The following is a 19,254-nucleotide window of genomic DNA, read 5'->3' as shown; positions in this document are numbered from 1 at the left end:
CACACATCCGGGCTTGAACCTTAATGGTGCCATAGAACACCTGGAAGACAGATCTAATACCCCCAACTCGATGTATCAAGAAAACAACACCCATGCACCTTTATGACACCACAGCACACTGGGACGACAGCTACAGAGCCTCCCACCACATGTACCCAGAATACAACAGGAATGTGCCTTTACAGTAAGATAGCACACATGGAGGCTAGGCCCAGCATCTCCCAACCTATGTACCAAGAAAACAACACCACAGCACCCATGGAAGACAGCTCCAGAACCTCCCACATCACGTACCAAGAAAACAACACCCATGCACCTTGATGGTACCACAGCACACCTGGAAGACAGGTCTGGCACCTCCCATGCAATATACCCAGAAGACAGCACACATGCACTTTGATGATACCACAGCACACACGGAAGACAGCTCCAACACCTCCCACCCTATGTACCAAGAAAACAACCCCCATGCACCTTGATGGTACCACAACACACATGGAAGACAGCTCCAGAACCTCCCACTTGATGTACCAAGAAAACAACATAACAATGGGGGTCCTGGGAGTCCCTCTGCCGGACATTAGTCCTGGTTATGAGAGACTTACCCAGAGTCTTTAGCTCACTATCTTTCATCAGTCTTTGTCTTGCCCTAGGGCAGTCCTAGGGCAGTCCGGCACCAAAATGCTGAACCATTCTTCGCTGAACAAGAGTACCAACAGCAACCCCAGACACGTGTTTCAGTCTGGTTGGACCTCATCAGTAGGGTGGAGCTGTGCCTCTCTAAGAATAGTGAACAAGGGGTCCATGTCTGGATTCCCCTAGTAACTTAGGGTGAGACCGAAAGTTACTTAAATATGCAAAAAACAAGGGGGGCCCTGGTCCCTTGTCAATTTGCATACTTTAAGTAACTTTGTGTAAGTCCCTGGTAACCAGGACTAATGTCTGGCAAGAGGACTCCCAGGATCCCTCCACCCCCTTGTTAATTTACAAGAAAACAACACCCATGCACCTTGATGGTACCGCAACACACCTGGATGACAGGTCTGGCACCTCCCACCCAATGTTCCCGGGGGATAACACCCATGCACTATGATGCTACCACACCATACCTGGAAGACAGCTCCAGCACCTCTCACCCTATGTACCAAGTAAACAACACCCATGCACCTTGATGGTACCAGAGCACACCCGGAAGATAGCCCGAGCACCTCCAATCCAGTAACCATGAAGCTTGATGGTGCCTCAGAACACTTGGAAGAAAGCTCCACCACCTCCCACCAGATGTATCAAGAAAACAACACGCATGCACCTTGATGGCACCACAGCACACCTGGAAGACAGCCCCAGCACCTACCATCCGATATACCCAGAAGACACCACCCAAGCACCTTTATGGTACCACAGCACACATGGATGGCAGCTCCGCCACCTTGCACCTGAGGTACCAAGAAAACAACACCCATGCACTGTGATGGTGCCAGAGCACATCTGAGAGACAGCCCCAGATCCTCCCATCCAATTTACCCAGTGGAGGACAGCCAGACACCTTGATGGTACCACATCATACCTGGAAGACAGCTCCAGCGCCCCTCAGCCGACGTTCCAAGAAAACAACACCCATGCACCTTGACAGTAACACAGCACACCTGGAAGTCAGCCCCAGCACCTCCTATCCAATATACCCAGAAGATAACACCCATGAAACTTGATGGTACCACAGCACCCATGGAAGATAGATCCATCCCTTCCCAACTAACTTATCAAGAAAACACCACCCATGCACCTTGATGAGACCGCACCATACCTGGAAGACAACTCCAGCACCTCCTACACAACGTACCAAGAAAACAACACCCAGGAATCTTGATGGTATCACAGCACACCTGGAAGACCGGTACGAGACCTCCCACCTGTTTATTGTAGCAATAAAACAACCCCCATGCACCTGGATGTTACAACAGCACAACTGGAAGACAGCCCAACAACCTCACATCCAATGTACCCAGAAGACAACCCCCATGCACCTTGAGGGTACCTCAGCACACCTGGAAGACAAGTCTGGCACCTCCCACACGATGTACCAGAATGTAACATCATTGCACCTTGATGGTAACGCAGCACACCTGAAAGGCAGGTCTGGCACCTCCCACCAAACGTACCAACAAAACAACACTCATGCACCTTGATGGCACCTCATCACAACTGGAAGACACCCCCCACACCTCCCATGCAATATACCCAGAAGACAGCACACATGCACTTTGATGATACCACAGCACACATGGAAGACAGCTCCAGCACCTCCCAAATGAGGTACTAAGAAAACAACATCCACACATTGAGGGTATCACAGCACACCTAGACACCTAGAAGACAGTTCTGGCACCTCCGACCTGATGTACCAAAATAGCAACAGCAATGGACCTTGACATTAATACAGCACACCTGGAAGACAGCTCCCGCACCTCCCACCCAACATACCAAGAAAACACCACTCATGCTCCTGGATGGTACACAGCACACTTGGAAGACAGCCCCAGCACCTCCCATCCAATATACCCAGAAGACAACAGCCATGCACCTTGATGATATCACACAATACCTGGACGACAGCTCCAGCACCTCCCACACTATCTATCAAGAAAACAACACACATGCACCTTGATAGTTCCACATCACACCTGGAAGACAGCTCACACACCTCCCACCCAACGTACCAAGAAAACAACACTTGTGCACCACATCACACCTGAAGACAGCCCTAGCACCTCCGACCCGATGTACCAAGAAAAGAACACCCAAGCACCTTAATGTTACCAAGGCACACCTGGCAGACAGCTCTAGCACCTCTCACCCAACATACCAAGAAAACGACACCCAAGCACTATGATGTTAAAAGAGAACACCTGGAAGACAGATCTGGCACTTACCACCCTAGGTACCTAGAACGCAACAGCAATGCTCCTTGATGCTACCACTACACACCTGGAAGACAGCTCCAGCACCTCCTACCTGATGAACCAAGGACGCAACACTCATGCAGCTTGATTGTACCAATGGAAGACAGCTCCAGCACCTCCCACCCGACATACCAAGAAAACAACACCTAAGTGTTCGCGCCTTGAAACACTTGTGTATATGCGCGTTATAAATGCCTTATCATATCATAAGCACCTTGATGTTACCAGAGCACACCTGGAAGACAGGTATGGCACCTCCCACCCGATGTACCCAGGGGACAACACCCATGCACCTTGACGGTACTACGCCATACCTGAAGACAACTCCAGTACCTCCCACTCACTGTACCAAGAAAACAACACACATGCACTTTGACAGTACCACAGCATACCTGGAAGACATTCCCAGCACCTCCCATCCAATATACCCAGAAGACAACACCAAAGCACATGTATGGTACCACAGCACACCTGCAAGACAGCTGCAGCACCGCCTCACCCGCTGTACCAAGAAGAAAAATACCTGGAATTCATCCCCATCCACCCCCCACCCCTCTCCCGATGTACCAAGAAAACAACACCCAGGCACCTCGATGATATGTCAGGACATCCGGAAGAGAAACCAAGCACAACAAGAAGCCAAACCTAGCACATCTGTAAGACGCCCGCTGTGTACTTGGAAGACAGCTCTAATGTGCCTACAAGGCAAGCACAGGGTACATGGATAACCACATAAGGTCATCTGAATGGCAACCTAATGCACCTGGATAACAGCATTGGCTGATCTCATAGACAGCCTATTGCTCACCTGCAAAAGAGCCACCAACCACCTGTAAACCAGCCCAACTGAAGCTCCATCCCAGGAGGATAGCTCAGCGGCAACATGCTCGTCTTGGAAACAATACAACACTGAGCAACACTGGTTCGATCCCCGGGTCCGCAGTTAGAAACCTCTGGGTATTAAGCATGTTATAAATAACCTATCATATCATATCATACATCCATAGTGCCAATGAAGGCAGTCCCGCAGCATATGTGAGACAACTGCAGAATAACTGGAAGGGAGTCCATACATGCATTGAAGATCGACTCTTCACACCTAAAACACAAGGCATCACTGATGCTGGATTGAGAGCGACTGCACTACTGCTGAGTGCTAGAGGCTTGTTGAAAGATGCGCCACTTTATGGCGATTTGAAACGAGTTGGAAGTGGGATGGGAGTGAAGAAAGCAGCAGGTTGGAACACAATTTTGGAACCGGCCACTATGTCATGGGAACTCGGCAGGTTCTGTGGCAGGTGTAAAAGGGATGTCTACAGCATGGATGTGAACTGAGGCCAGTCCTGCCTACATTTGAAAATCAAAAACCTTGAGATTTCTGCGTTCCTGGTGTGAAGCACCTATACCTTTTGACTCGTGCAACAGATTTGGCCGAAATTCAGATGCCAATTAGGGACGCACCCGGGCCCCTGGACTGCAACGTTTGGTAGAGATTATTTAAAAAATAATAACGTTATTAAGAAAATAAAAAGAAAACCCAAAGATGCGGCCTACCTCTCATTCATTTGCCTATAAACAAAAAATGACAATTTTTGCGGGACCGCTCAGTCCTAACCACTGGAGGGAATTGGACCAGGTCTGAAACAACTTGGTCACAAAGCTTTGACTGAAGGCCTTTTTGATGTTTGAGTTTATTGCATCAAGTAGTTTTTAAAACATTTGATGAAAAGGGGGTGGCCCATTCTCCAAAATAGATGCCGATATCTTGGGTACATTTCTCAGAAACCGGGTGTTATTAAATGAAACAGCCACCATCTTTTTTTTTTTCTCAAGACATTTTATTTGTCCTTTCTGATGCAAAATAGGTTATGTTGCCCCAACTTCTTATACACGGCCATTAAGAAAGAGATGTTAACTGTTTAAAGGTCCCAGTGGGAGGGAGCCCTGTAGACTTTTCTGCCTGAGCATCATGCGTACACTGCTCCTCTGCAGGCATCCAATAATCACTGTCATAAGAAGACAGCCACGCATTTTATTGCAACCTTGAAAACCCCAGAGGTTTCAAGCTCTTCCAATGAGACTGGGAGAAGGGGATGAAAACCCAGAGGCTCTGCGACAAACCCAGAGGTTAGGCAGGTCTGACTGAGACCTCTACACAGCTCCAGGAGTCAGTACGAGGCCTACAGAGAGAAGCTGTGCATGGCTCACGCTGCCTGCCTAGGACTGCCCGAGCGCCCTCGTCCTAGGAGGGAACCCACACAGCCGCCTCCTAATGAACAGTGGCAGGCGAGGTCCCCGGCGGCCCTGCGGTTTGTCACACACCATCAGGCGGGGAAGCCGAGAGCGTCGGCAGCAGCCGGAATCTGTCAGTGAGTTCTCATCTTAGCAACCGCAAGTGTGCCGTGAGATGGAGCACCCGCTCTTAATGACCACCACTGGCTACGCTAATAGGCATAAGTGCAAACTGCTCCTAATGACCCCAAGCAGCGATGCTAATATCCCCGGTGACCAAACTACTCCTAATGATCTTCACCAGCCATGCTAATGGCCATATGTGCAAGCGATGCTCCTAATGACCTCCACCGGCCATGCGATTGGCTTCTATGCCCAAACTACTCCTACAGAACCTGTGAGCGAACTTCTGCTAATCCGCTCCCCTGGGATGCGATGGAGAGCACTCTCAATGGCTACGGGCGTGTGCTTCGGATATAAACATCCCTTCACTAACCCATTCATCCTCTATTTCCACCTAACAGCGCACACACACCACAGCCAGCAAGAACACATAGCAGAGGGTATCAGGTAATATTATCCTGACCAAAAATATCACCATATATATGGTTGTCAGGAAACGCCATAGGCAATATTATTAGTGGGGATAATTTATGGGGTAAATGGGAGCAGGGGATGCTGGGGTGTCCCCTTCTTCCTTTAAAAAATATTGAGGTTGCAGGGGTGTCTCCAGCAGGTTCCATGGGTTAACATGGCTGCAAAAAAATGGCGCCATTCTTGTATGGCGATATTTTTGCAGGGATATTAACGCATGGAACCTAGCAGAGGCCAGCCCACTAGAACAACCATCACTTAATCACATAACCACTAGCATAGTTGCCAACATGACCCATTCAAGCCTGTGGGTGCTTATCCAGTCCTGGTTTTTTCTTTGCATTCTAGGACTTGTAGTCCGAGTTTTCTAAAGGGAAAAAAATGGAACTGCAGATCCCAGAATGCAAAGAAAAATAAAACAGGACTGGATAAGCACCTACTGATTGGAATGGGTTATGTGGGCAACCATGCACTAGTCTCCAACCCGTAGAACATCCCATCACAATACAGCCCTCCGTAATATCACCCAACTCGTTAGCAAGCAACCAAGCAGAATGACCACACAGCGATCCTTTGCTTCAAGAAAACTCCCATTGTACTAACTCAGCTCATCTAAAATTGTATAAGTAAACGTGGAAAGGGTGATTCCAGTCTGCAAAATGGAACCCCTCAGGTGTTGTATACATTCGCCCCCACTCTCCCTCTCTTAGAAGCGGTGATTGAAATGGGCGGGAACTAAAGGGTACGGGTGATTCTTACCCTTGGCCTGCAGGCAGTGCACTGGTGTCTTAACTCACTGAGGTATCCTGCTGAGGCACCTTGCTTCCTTTTATTTGGATTGACTGGTTGGGACCCAGAGTGATCAGCTATTTCGACATGTTTATCATTAGGTTGCTGCGGGAACAGCTGCGTGTAGGTAATGGGAGTGGCTATGGGGTTTGGCATGCGCCTTAACAGATGGTAGTGTCATGAAATTAGAAAGGGGAGGGGTGCATAAAGTGGCATGCTGTGGGGGACCATTACTAATCATGAAGGCGATCCTGAGATTCATCTCCCTGCACTGTTTCCTTCTATCTTGTGCAGTTGTATAGCAGAGCGTTGAGGTGCAGGGAGCAGAGACAGGAAGGTACCAGGGGAGGTATGGCAGGGGAAAGATGGTGTCCGGGAGGTGGGGAGGGAAATGGGGGCACGTAGTTCCAGTGCATCTTTTTGTGCACTTTGACATATGCTTACAAGACATAGGGCCTCATCACGAGTTTTGCCTGAGCCCTTAAATGCGGCAGTAACAGTATTACCATCCCATTTAAGGGCTGGCCAAATCACGAGTTGGGGCGGAAAATGGCATTTTTACCTCCAGCTTTTTGCGATGCTATAACCGCTGGCGCAATTACCGCCGGTGGCAATAGCGCTTTCCAACCCAATGGGGAATGGGGATTTACCGACCCACCGCAACTCGTGATCCGGCGCAAATTGTGCCAGACCGAGTTGCAATAGTGCTATCAGCATTCAGTGTTATCCGGGCGGTATTACTCCCGGGATACCGCCCCACTCGTGATGAGGCCCATAGTGCCAAAAGGCCATCAAAGTGCTAGAAGTCACACTATGTAGGACCCAGTTGCATTATAATTTGCCAAGGGGGCGTGCAGCTGGGGAAAGGACTGCCCATTTAGGCACCAATGTAGTAGGTGCTGCGGAGAGCTCAGCAGTACCAAGTGCAACAGGTCTGTCGCGCCCACAACAAGGCAGGCGGAGCGCAAACACCGATGAGTGACTAGGCGCAATGGGAAGGTCACCTATAAGGACGACAAGGATACAGAAATGGCTGCAGGCCTTCCCAGACAGAAGGACAGCGAATCTGGTAAAAGAGGGTTTTTCTACAGGTTTTACCATCCCGTTCAAGGGTCAAGGCTCACAGGCCATACCACAGAATCTTAAATGTGCAAAAGAAAACCCGGAACTGATGTGTGAAAAAATACAAAAAGAGATAGAATTGGGCAGAATGGCAGATGCATCTGTTCTCTTCAGGGCCTTGTGCCCAAGAGGAAAAAAGGAGAATTCAGGTTGATCCACCACTTGTTATACCAGCTGGGCGGTTCAGTGAACACTGGCATCTCCCCTCTGGAGACAGCGGTGACATACACTGACTTCCAGTAGGCAGTAGAAATGGTCAGCGGGGCAGGAAGAGGGGCTTGGTTGGCGAAGGCAGAGATTAAATCAGCCTATCGGCTCCTCTCGGTGCACGGGAACTCGCGTCCATGGCTATGCTTTCAATTCGAGGACAGGTATGACTACGACAAGTGCCTTCCCATGGGATGCGCCATCTCTTGTTCTTATTTCGAGAAACTAAGCTTGTTTATACAGTGGGCCCCCAATAGCCTAATACCAGAGCCACCGGTGGTGCATTATTTGGATGCATTTTTATTTGTAGGACCCCAGCACTCCGGGCTATGCAATGAAATCCAGGAGAGTTTCATAAGTTTAACAGGGGGTATGGGCATCCCGCTAGCACGGGGAAAAAACTGTCAGCCCAGCGGAAGCAATTGAGTTCTTGAGAATAGCGACTGACTCAAGGGAGGGGGGTTGCGCATCCCAGAGGACAAGGTAGCAGACCTGGCCGGCATCGTGAGTCGCATGAGTGCCAAAAATAAAGCAACAGTGTGGGACCTACAGTCGCTCGCAGGGAAACTAAACTTTGCGGGCAGAGTAATACCACAAAGGCGGGTGTTTCAAAGAAGCATTGAGCTAAGAACAAGAGGGATGCTCAGAAACATGACGGGGTCAGGTTGAGTGCAAGCATTAATGGCCAGAGAGCTGGCAGGCCCTGGACTGGACCAGGAACATCACGCTTCTGGAGGTATTTCCAATACGGCTAGCAGTATGCGCCTGGAGCAGCGACCTGCATAACAAAGAGCTGGCTGTGTGGTCCGATAATATGGCAGTAGTACAGGTGCTCAACAAAGGAAGTGCATCTTGCCCGCTGATGTTGGAAGTATTGAGGACAATAACTTTAACAGCACTGAGAAATAATATGGTACTAAACGCCAGGCATATCGCCAGCGAGGTAAATGATGTCGCTGCCGCCCTGTCTTGTTCGCAGTGGGGAACTTTCAGGCAACTCAGGCCAGATTCAGACCTGCAGAAGATGGCCACACCAGAGGAGTATGGGCGATGCTTGAAAACAGAATAAGCACAGCTCGAAGCAGGATGCTTCAGAGAGAGATGACACCAGCGAGAAGGGGGCGATGCCGGAGAAAATGCCTGGCCAGGTCATAAGGGACCTCGCCCGGAACGCTTTGGCCCAGAAAACAGCTAAGCAGTATTGTAAGTACCTAGTGAATGTTAAAAATATAATTGAAAAAAAGAGTGAGTCAGACATTGCCAAAAGTGACATCACCACATTTTTGGAGTGGGCTTTTGCACAGGTGAAAAGAAAAATCTGTGCAACAGTGCACCTAGTGGCAGTGTCATAAGCAGTGAAGGTGGGCGGGGCGACAGACCCAACAAATAGCCCAATAATAAGATATGCACTCAAGGGGCGGGCCACGATAGAAGGGAGCAGGCCCGATACAAGGAGACCCTTGAATTTTGGGAAAATGGTAAACCTATTGGCGGCCCATGAGACGACATGCGCAGACAGGTACGAGGCAGCATTGTTCAGGGCAGCATTTGCCCTGGAATATTTTGGGGCATTTAGAATAGGGGAGCGAGTAGCTAAAAACACAGTGGCAGGGGATGGTATAGCCCTGGGGGACATCAGCATGGGTTCAGAAGGCATCAAAATATGCCTGGAGAAGTCAAAAACAGACCAGCTAGGGAAAGGAAGGGATTAAACACTACACTGTATAAAAGAGAAAAAGCACTGGCCTATATCTTTTAAAAACAGTATTTTAAGGGTGCGGCCAGTGGTGGGGGTCCAACTGCTAATACATAAAGACGGCAGGGCACTCAGCAGGTTCCAATTCTAGGCAGTGCTGAAGAAGGTGATTAGTAAGGTAGTATGGAAACCGAAGGGTTCAGAACACGCTCATCCCGCATTGCGGCAGCGCCATCCGCCTGGTCAGGGGGGCTTGGGTGCCAGAGGGGTAAAAAAAGATCGGAGGTTGGAGGTCTACATGTTTTAAAAGATATTTCAGGGAATAACTGATTTCATGCAGCACGTTCTCCCCTGCAGGTGACGGCCCCTACAGATCGCCACGGATAGTGGGCCATGGGCAGGGAGATGGAAAAAAGCCATAAAGCAAGGGCTGCATTTCCAAAATAGAATCCCCTCCTGGTGGGGGACGCCGCAGATGCGGTGGGAACACATCCATGAGACACTATTCGACCTGATCGGTTTCAGGGACCCGCCAGAATCCCTGCTGATACATATAGGGGGGGACGATTTGACAAGCATGGGGAGAGGGCAATTGCAGAAACACATGTGATTCACTGAGGAGTATATCCCACTGTTGGAGGGATACCGAGATATTCATGTCAGAGTTTGTTCCCAGAAAGAAATGGCGTGGGGCAGAATGCAGAAAAGCAGTAGAGTCATTTAGGAGAAAGTTAAATAAATCTTTAGAAAATGTTTGCAGGAGCACTCGACTGAATTTCATCAGGTACAGATTGTCCGAAAACAACCCCAAAACAACCCCGACCTATTTCACTAAGATGGGGAACACCTTTCATGAAAGAGAATAGAAGTATTTATGGGTGCATTTTCAGGGCACTAGCCGAGAGAGGTTGTGTATAAACTGTACTTTTGGGGGAAACCTGAGCGGCCAGAGTCCACTCAGGTGTGGCGGTACGTGTCGGAGGAGAGGATGCCATTTGGATTGTTAATGGGCACCAGCAAGAAAGGAAGTGAAGAAATCTCACGAGGCAAACGTCCAGCTTGCAAAAGGCAAAAAGGGACTGGTCATCAGAGCTCAAGGGACAGCGGGAGGGCCACTGTCAAGGCTCGGGAAAGAGCTCTGGAGGACGACATAGCTGGTGTTTGTCGTCACTCGCCTGGGATACGAGGTGTCCAAAAGCACACCGTTGAGTTTTTTCATTGGATTTTGTTGTAAATAATAAAGCAAAGGGACAAATCTTTATTCCACACAAATTATAGGACGTGGTTTTTACAGGTGCACAGGGTGGGGGTAAGAAGTAATGAGTGCATGTCATACTCAGCCTAGGCCACAGGACGGCCAAAGGGCGGGAAGATTGAGGGCCGGGGGTTTAGGCGCCTTGGGCAGGTAGGTTGCTTCCTCGGGGGTTTTGGGGAGGGCGGCAGGTTGGTGCAGTCTCCCAGGCCCCAAGGGCAGCAAGGCAAAAGGAAAGCACAATAGCAAGGGGGAAGTCAGGCACAGTAAGCAGAAGGTGCAGACATGGGCAGCAGGGGAGAGGGCGGAGGCCCAGCCTCCCAGGTACAAACAAATGGAGTGGCCCACATAAAGAGCAGGCCGCAACAGAGTAAAAAAACAAGCACATCCATAACGGAAAAGCTTGTGGGAGGGCAGCCACACAACCATTCACGTTTCCCACCCTGCCCTCCTCTACAGAAGGAGGTAAAGGAAGGGGTTGTGGAGGAAAAGGAAAGGAGGCCAAGAAAACGCTGGGTAGCAAGACAGTACAAGGGCAAGTCATAGGCAACACGTGTCAGAGGAGAGGATGCCATTTGGATTGTTAAGGGGCACCAGCCAAGAATGGAAGGGGAGAAGTCTCGACAGGCAAACTTCCAGCTTGCAAAAGGCAAAACGGGACTGGTCAGCAGAGCTCAAGGGACAGCGGGAGGGCCACTGTCAAGGATCGGGGAAGAGCTCTGGAGGACGACATAGCTGGTGTTTGGCGTCACTCGCCTGGGATACGAGGTGTCCAAAAGCACACCTTTAAGTATTTTGATTGGATTATGTTGTAAATAATAAAGCCTACGGCCAAATATTTATTCCACACAAATTGTAGTGCAGCATGGTAATTGCAGGTGCACAGGGTGGGGGGTAAGAAGAAATGAGTGCACGCCATACTCAGACTAATGAACGCTGGGCCGGAGTGGCCTGCAACGGCGGCTCCATCCCAACCCTCGTTTAGGGCCTACTATGGACCCCACCATGGATGCCCACACAATTTATAAGTAGAGCGCAGGTATCAACATGTGTTAATGTACAATATAACCTTGATATGGACGGCACGTGGAACGTATCAGAGAATACTGGTTGCAACTCTAAGATAACCTCAGAACATTCAAGAAATAATGTATAACTCGATCACCCTTTAAACAAAAATAAAATACCAAATGGAATGGCGTGTGTGATATTAGGAAAAGGGTTTCGCAAAGGTTTATGGGTACGCAGAAGTACCATTTGACTTGTGCTTCCCATCGGCATCCGTTTCACTGTTTCTGGTGTTGCTCGGCGATTGAGGTATATACCCAACAGTCTGTTTTAGCCTCCCTTAAAGTAAGCGAAGAATTTTGGGAATGAGGCCTGATTCATTTCTTTGGCCTGTACAAGGAGTTAGTAAAAAAACATATTTGTCGTAAAGGCATTAAAAACAATTAAACGCCAACAATGTTCATTTTTTATACTTCCCAGCAATCTGTTGCGGCAAATATCAGATATAAATATGATTGGAAGCTGTAGTAGACGTGTTCCCCTGTGGAGACCTCTATAGGTTACCATTGGCAGTATATTTATTCACTATGTGATCTCCTGTGGGGACCTCTATAGGCGAGCATTGGAACTACAGTTATTATTCACTATGTCAACTCTTGTGGGGACCACTATAGGCAATGTTTGCAACTGCAGCATAAATGTTTTCTACGAAAAAAAACAGGGGCAGAGGTAGGGAGGGACCCCTAGGTAAAAAGAGAACCCCCCCCCCGAAAAACATTGAAATTAATGGTTTGCAATGGTGCTCTAATGGCGCTGGATGCCTGTAGGGTGCATTTGTCAGGTGCTGTGGGGAGCAACTTCAGCTGTCCACCCACCCCCACTAAAACATTGGGCTATGATCGCTCGACTTGGATTTTAGCTGTGCTCTTAACTCAGCCAGTGGTGAGCTCCTAGAGCCAGGTCTGACCCCCAGGCCCGGCCCAGGCTCATCCCTACCTATAAATTCTCAGGCCCCCCCAGGTCTAGTGTTTACACTGATTTGGGTCTATTTGACCTAAAACATTTGACCTAATCACATTTGATCAAATTGATTTGACCTTTTTCAGTCTAAAATGTGGGGGGAGACCCCATGAAAACTCCCCCCACCTCCCCTCAACCTAATCTATACTCTTACTCACCCCCATACATATATTTAATTATATTTGACTGAAGAAAAGGTCAAAAAAATGCAACCAAATGTTTTAGGTGAAATTGTTTAGGTCAATTATGCTAATACCGTTTACACCATTGCGTTCCCTACATACCCGAAGCACCCCATTCCTCTAGCACCCCTGCAACAAGGAGACACACCACCTCTGCACCAGAGTAACTTGCACTGCACACTGCTGTGCGGGGGCTGTAAGTCTACTTTCATCTCCTCTAAGACACATGGCAACGGTTGTTATCCTTTATCCTCTGGAGCACAAAGCTCCACATACCCACAAGCCTGGAAATTTGGCTGGGCAAGTCACAGGTGCGGTAAAACCACGACTTGCCCAAGAACCCACTGTGTGTCTGCGCCCCAGGGTCCAGTGTTTAACCTCTCAGTGCTACCAGGCAACCATGCAAAGGGTGACATTTGTAAGCGCCCTTAGCCTCACATAAGAACCCACACACATACATCGGGTGCCAGGCACTGCAACAGGGCTGACAATGGCATTTGCACTGACCAGGGAAAAGTTTCCCTGAGCAAGTGCAAAATTGCCTGCACGGACAACATCAGGGCCTTTCAACTTTTTCAATTGAATGGTGCCTTGAGCCTAAGGAGATCCCCAACACCAGCCTCCATGTTGCCAGTCAGCAGTTTTATAACACAGCCTTAAATTAATTTCCATATCGCTTTCGTCCTTGTGTTTTCAATGTGCACTTTGCAGCTAACTCCTTACAAGCTGTGTCTGCTGGAGCCCTTCAGGCTGTCACTTACCTCTGAGTATTACAGAAGTGCTATCACCTCCCTGCCTGTTAACACCAGTTCCTCCACATCAGACACTTGCTGACAAAGTACGATTTACAGCTTTTCAGTGGGTATTTAGTGTTTCAGCTCCCTCCTGGCTGGCCATCTCGTGATAATCAGGGGATCTTAACCCAATTCCCTCCGACCCCCCAATACATCTGTTTCTCCATTTGAATGTGTGCACAGCACCCCACGTCTGCCTCAGACTACTTCCGACTCTAAGCCCCCAAACCGTCATGTTTAAATGGGCCCCCAGCCATCTTCATCAAGGGCCTGATTTCCCATCACCAATGCGCTTCAACTGATGTTCTGTACAGGGAGCTGCACAGCACGGAATTGGCCAGGAGGTGCCCAGGGTGGCCCTGTCTTTCCTGCCAGTGGGCATCTGTTATTGCCACTGTTCAGTTCTGAGCGAAATCCCAGCTTGCGGCCTTTGCAACCAGGCCTTCTGCCGCTGCTGTGGCGCCGCCATCCAATTGTTTTCCTCAATTCCAATTTATTTGTTTAGCAATCAAGATGTAACCAGATTTGCGGAATGACAGTTTTCCTCCATTCCAACTAATACATATTGATTAAAAGCAACATCAGCACTGCAACAATACATTTCATTACCGTGCGCTCGATGCACAGGCCTCAGAAACAGGTGGCGCGCTTTACCTACGTTACTGGGAAAATCATCCAGCTGTAATTAATGTTTGATTGCTTTTCTTACTTCCAACGATCAGCGGCGCCCATCACGTGAACTTTGTCTGCAAGAGGCGGACTGGCCTAAACGACACAGAAGGAAATTGGTGGACTGGCCTGTTAGTGAAAACGAACGTGTTTTCTGACTGGTTTAAAAAGAGATCAAAACAGTGGTAAACTGGGAAAATATAAGCGGGAATTTGGTCCGAAAGCTCAATGTTTTCTGGTGGTAGCGGAGATCCACGAGACCCCACGATACAGAGCCCTTAATCAGTACTTTAAGAGGGGTAAGAAATTTAGGGGGTTGCGGCTCATTTATGGGTGTTGCTTGCATGATGGGTGTGGTCTAAACGTAATGGGCGTAGCCGAAAGGCGAACATGTAAAAATGTTCTGGCCTACATGTTAATGTTAAAGATATTTCTACTGTGCACTGTCACCAACGGAATTGGTCCTCAGTTGCTCAGATGGATGTGCAAACAAGAAGGTGTGGGGATGGTAAGTCGGGTGGAGAGGGAGTAGGAAAGTGAGAGGGTGGTGTACTGTTGGCAGCTTCAGTTTGGTTTTCACCCTGCGCCGAGCTTGGGTGCCAATATCGGATTGATGCAAGACCTCGTGTGCTGTTTGTGTGGCTTATGTGTTGATTGTTTGTTGTTGTGATGTGGTGAAGTGCGTGGGGTTTGCTGCGCGAGAGGGGGGTTGTGTGGATTTTTGGGTGAGATAAGTATGCAGAAGTTTGAGCCTTTGGGTTAGTGGGTTATTTACGAACCCTGGTCCCTTCCTAGACGGTGATCCATTGCTGCCTGTGTTTACTTTGCAGGCCAAGATATTATTGACATATCATCCTTCCTCTTCCATCCTCATCTCTCCCTGCTTGTTCTGCTGTCTGATTCTATCTTTCTTTCTTTTAATTGGCTGTGTTTACTTTGCAGGCCACAATAGCATTAGTTTTTGGGTGAGATAAGTATGCAGAAGTTTGAGCCATTGGGTTAGTGGGTTATTTACGAACCCCGTTCCCTTCCTAGACGGTGATCCATTGCTGCCTGTGTTTACTTTGCAGGCAAAGATATTATTGACATATCATCCTTTCCCTTCCATCCTCATCTCTCCCTGATCGTTCTTTGATATGAATCTAGCTTTCTATCTTTCAATTGCCTGTGTTTACTTTGCAGGCAAAGATATTATTGACATATCATCCTTTCCCTTCCATCCTCATCTCTCCCTGATCGTTCTTTGATATGAATCTAGCTTTCTATCTTTCAATTGCCTGTGTTTACTTTGCAGGCAAAGATATTATTGACATATCATCCTTCCCCTTACATGCTGATCTTTCCCTGATCATTCTTCGATATGATTCTAGCTTTCTATCTTTCAATTGCTAGGATATGCCGTACATTGGTCTTCCCTTACTTCAGTAGATTAGTGGTAGCTTAGGGAGACGGGGGATCGCCATCCCCTCAAAGCTTTGTTTAGCCATGTAAGTACCCCCTAGGCATTCTTTCTAGTTACAGGGAAAAGAGCCAAGATTTTAGGAGATTTCTGAATAGTAGGTGATCTCTTGTGTTACGTATGTTCTTTGGTAGATCGTTCCAGGTTTTTGGGGCAAGGTGGGAAAAAGGAGGATCCTCAGAATTTTCTTTTGGTGTAAGGTTTTGGTTCCAAACGGATGTCACTGCTGGATCTAAGTGGCCTTGTTGGGCGGAGTACGTTTAATATTTCTCTTAGGAATTCCGCTCCTTGGCTGTGGATTGCTCTGTGCGTTATGCATTGATTTCAACTTGATTCGCTGTTTTAGTGGTAGCCAATGTAACGTTTTCAATGCTGGTGTGACATGCTCTCTTTGAGGTAATTTGAGGAGCAGTCTAGCTGCTGCATTTTATGTGCGCTGGAGCTTTTTTAGGAGTTGTTCTGGCGTGCCCAGATATAAGCTATTGGCGTAGTCTACTCTGGACATGACGAGAGTAATGACAGTGAGTGTTTTGTTAGTGAATGACAGGAATACTAGCATCCTTTTTACTGCTTGCAGGAGAAAGAAGCATTTCTTGATTAGAGCATTTACTTGTGGCTCTAGGGCAGTGGTATTCAAACTGTGGGTCGCGACCCCCTAGGGGTCCGCGGGTGCATCCCAGGGGGGCCCTGAGAGCTCAGCATGAAAAAAGATTTTTTTTTTTTTTTTTTTTTTAGATTGGAAGAAATGGGCAGGGGTGGCCCACATGGGCGGGCTGAAGCATGAAACTGTCTCAGGCAACAATGAAAAAGTGGCCCACAGTTGTAAATGGATATTCATTCCTTTAGTCACAGACTGGGCCTCATTACTACTATGGCAGACCAGTAACAACGGTGCTGGTAAGCTACCGGCACCGTTGCTACCGTTCCGCCATAGTAAGAGTTGTGCTCGTGGGTGCTTGACAGCCCCCGCCAGGTCTGACCTCAGCTCGTCGGATGCACCGGCACCGTTATTAACGGTGCCGGTGCATCCGAGCTCCCCCTTCCCATTTGAGCCATATGGGGCTCAAATGGGAATGGGGATCTACCGGCACCTTCGAAAGGGCAATTATCATGTCCGCCTAACTCGGCATGACCTAGTAATTGCCCATTCGCGGGTGCCAGACCCGGATGCAACTCCAGTGGCAGCCGTGCCGGTTTTACCGGCACAGCTACCGCCAGAGTAGTTATGAAGCCCACTGTTTCAATATTACCCAAAGGGGTGCTTTGTGTTAAAATGTAAGTAAATTGTGATATATTCAGCAACAATGGTCAACATTACTAACTGCATAGTGGCCCCTCACCCATTATGGAGGAGCTAAGGAGCCAGCCCAGTGAAACAGTGAGCACTCCCTCAGCTGCTTTATCCAGCTAATGGAGTGCTCCTGGGCTGGCTGAACTGTCAAAGGGAAACACTGTTTCCCTTTGACAGTTCAGTTTAGTTCCCCAGCCGCACATGCTCACTGAGCCATGCAAGTGCTGGGGCGTTTTGCTTCGCCAGCATTGCATAGCTCATTGGAAATGCTGGCTGGGGCACTGCATGTCTGTATGTCCGAGGGGGAGCTCCTGCGCCTCCTCGCACATACGGACAGAGCAGCTGGAGCAGCACCCACACACAGGCCAATGCAGAAGGTACGTTTATGTTCATTGTTTTTATTTAAACATGTGTATGGATGCGTTATGAGTGAGTGTATGGTGATGGATGCTCATGTGAATGATAGAGTGATTGCTGTATGAATGTGCAGCGCCTTACATGTACACATAATCATGTTCATTGTGTTAGGACCAGTGGGGCCCAGGGGACAGGGATGGTATCTTTTTACCGGACATCTATCATTCAAAACCCTCTGCCTTGTCCACAAGGCTTTCTGGGGCCTCGGTCCAAAATACCTTCAGCTATTCCTCCGCAAATACCTCCCCTCTCGAGCTCTTCACTCCTCTACCTCCAACTCCCTCAGGGTCAGTCGTTTATCAAAGAAACGAGCTGGGGGTAGATCTCCGTCTTCGGCTGGGGCCTCCCTCTGGAACAGCGCCCTGCCACTCTAAAACTTGAGGAGAACTATCTTTCTTCCTGCACTTATCAGACCTACCCTGTCTGCTGCCTTAAACGTAGCACTTGCAAATTGCTGGCTGCACTACCACTGTTTGTTGCCTTTATTATTTATTTATTGTTATTTATCTGTTTCTCCTCTGCTTCGCACTTTCCACTTCTCCCCCCTTCCATGCACTTTTCCCCTCACACTTGCGCGTTCTCAATGTCACTGGGCCGAGTAAGATCGCTGTTTTATTCTCCTCTGTTCCCCTCCCTTGCCTTGTCACGCTCTGAAACACTTGTGTACGAGCGCGATAGAAATAAAATATCAATGCCTGCCCCCTGGACTCCCAGCAACAATTGCAAACTGTTTGGCTATTTACCCATTTTTTGTTAAAAGTATGCTCTACAATGCAACATTTTAACCTATTATTTAAAACAAAATTCACAGGGGGAAACCCCCCCGAACCTCCCCTTAATGCCCCTCCACTTAAAAAAGATTCACCAGCCGCCACTGGCCCTCAGACTGTGTTGGGAACGGGATGGGGGAACCGAGGGACTATGGTGGGAGCACAATGGGCGGGAACCATGGGATAGTGATGGGAGCAGAGTGGGGAGAGCCCTGGGTGTGTGATGGGGTGGGGAGAGACCAGCGACTGGGTAGGAGTGGGATGAGGGAGCCCAGCGACTTTGATGGGAGCAGGTGACGGCGCGCAATATATACTGTCCATTTGGCATTTCTGGGGGGTCCCGACCTGCCCAAATTTTGCTCAGGGGGGCCCTGGCCAAAAAAGTTTGAAGACCACTGCTCTAGGGTAAGTTTGTTGTCCATCAAGACTCCCAGGTTTTTTTTACAATCGACGATGGAGGTGGGGTTGGGCCAGGTTCTGTTGGCCAGGGGATGTAGTGGTTGTCTTCTCCGTTTTTGTGAAGATCATAATTTCTGTTTTGCCTGGGTTGAGTTTGAGGCCATTCAAGTTCATCCCGTTTTAGATTTCACTGAGGCAGTTCGAGTTCATCCAGTTGTAGATTTCACAGAGGCAGTTCTCCAATGTTGTGTTTTCTTCTTGTGCATTTTGTATTTTGCAAAATATTTGAGTGTTGTCAGCGTAGTTGTAACAGGTGAGGCTTTGTCTTTTAATGATTCTGATTAGTTAAGATGGATAGATGTTGAATAATAGTGGGTAAAAGGAGGATCCTTG

General features: G+C 48.5%; 1 protein-coding gene across 1 annotated transcript in view; it reads right to left on the bottom strand.

The window, feature by feature from the left end:
* The window catches only part of IGSF21 (immunoglobin superfamily member 21), a 2,012,705-nt gene that overhangs the window by 1,150,092 nt on the left and 843,359 nt on the right, over positions 1-19,254 (bottom strand). The window lies entirely within an intron of this gene.

Source organism: Ambystoma mexicanum, chromosome 8 (genome assembly GCF_040938575.1).
Source record: "Ambystoma mexicanum isolate Mex_15411 chromosome 8, UKY_AmexF1_1, whole genome shotgun sequence".
Lineage (NCBI taxonomy): Eukaryota > Metazoa > Chordata > Amphibia > Caudata > Ambystomatidae > Ambystoma > Ambystoma mexicanum.
The sequence above is the reverse complement of the archived record's forward strand: the minus strand, read 5'-3'. Positions and strand labels throughout refer to the sequence as shown.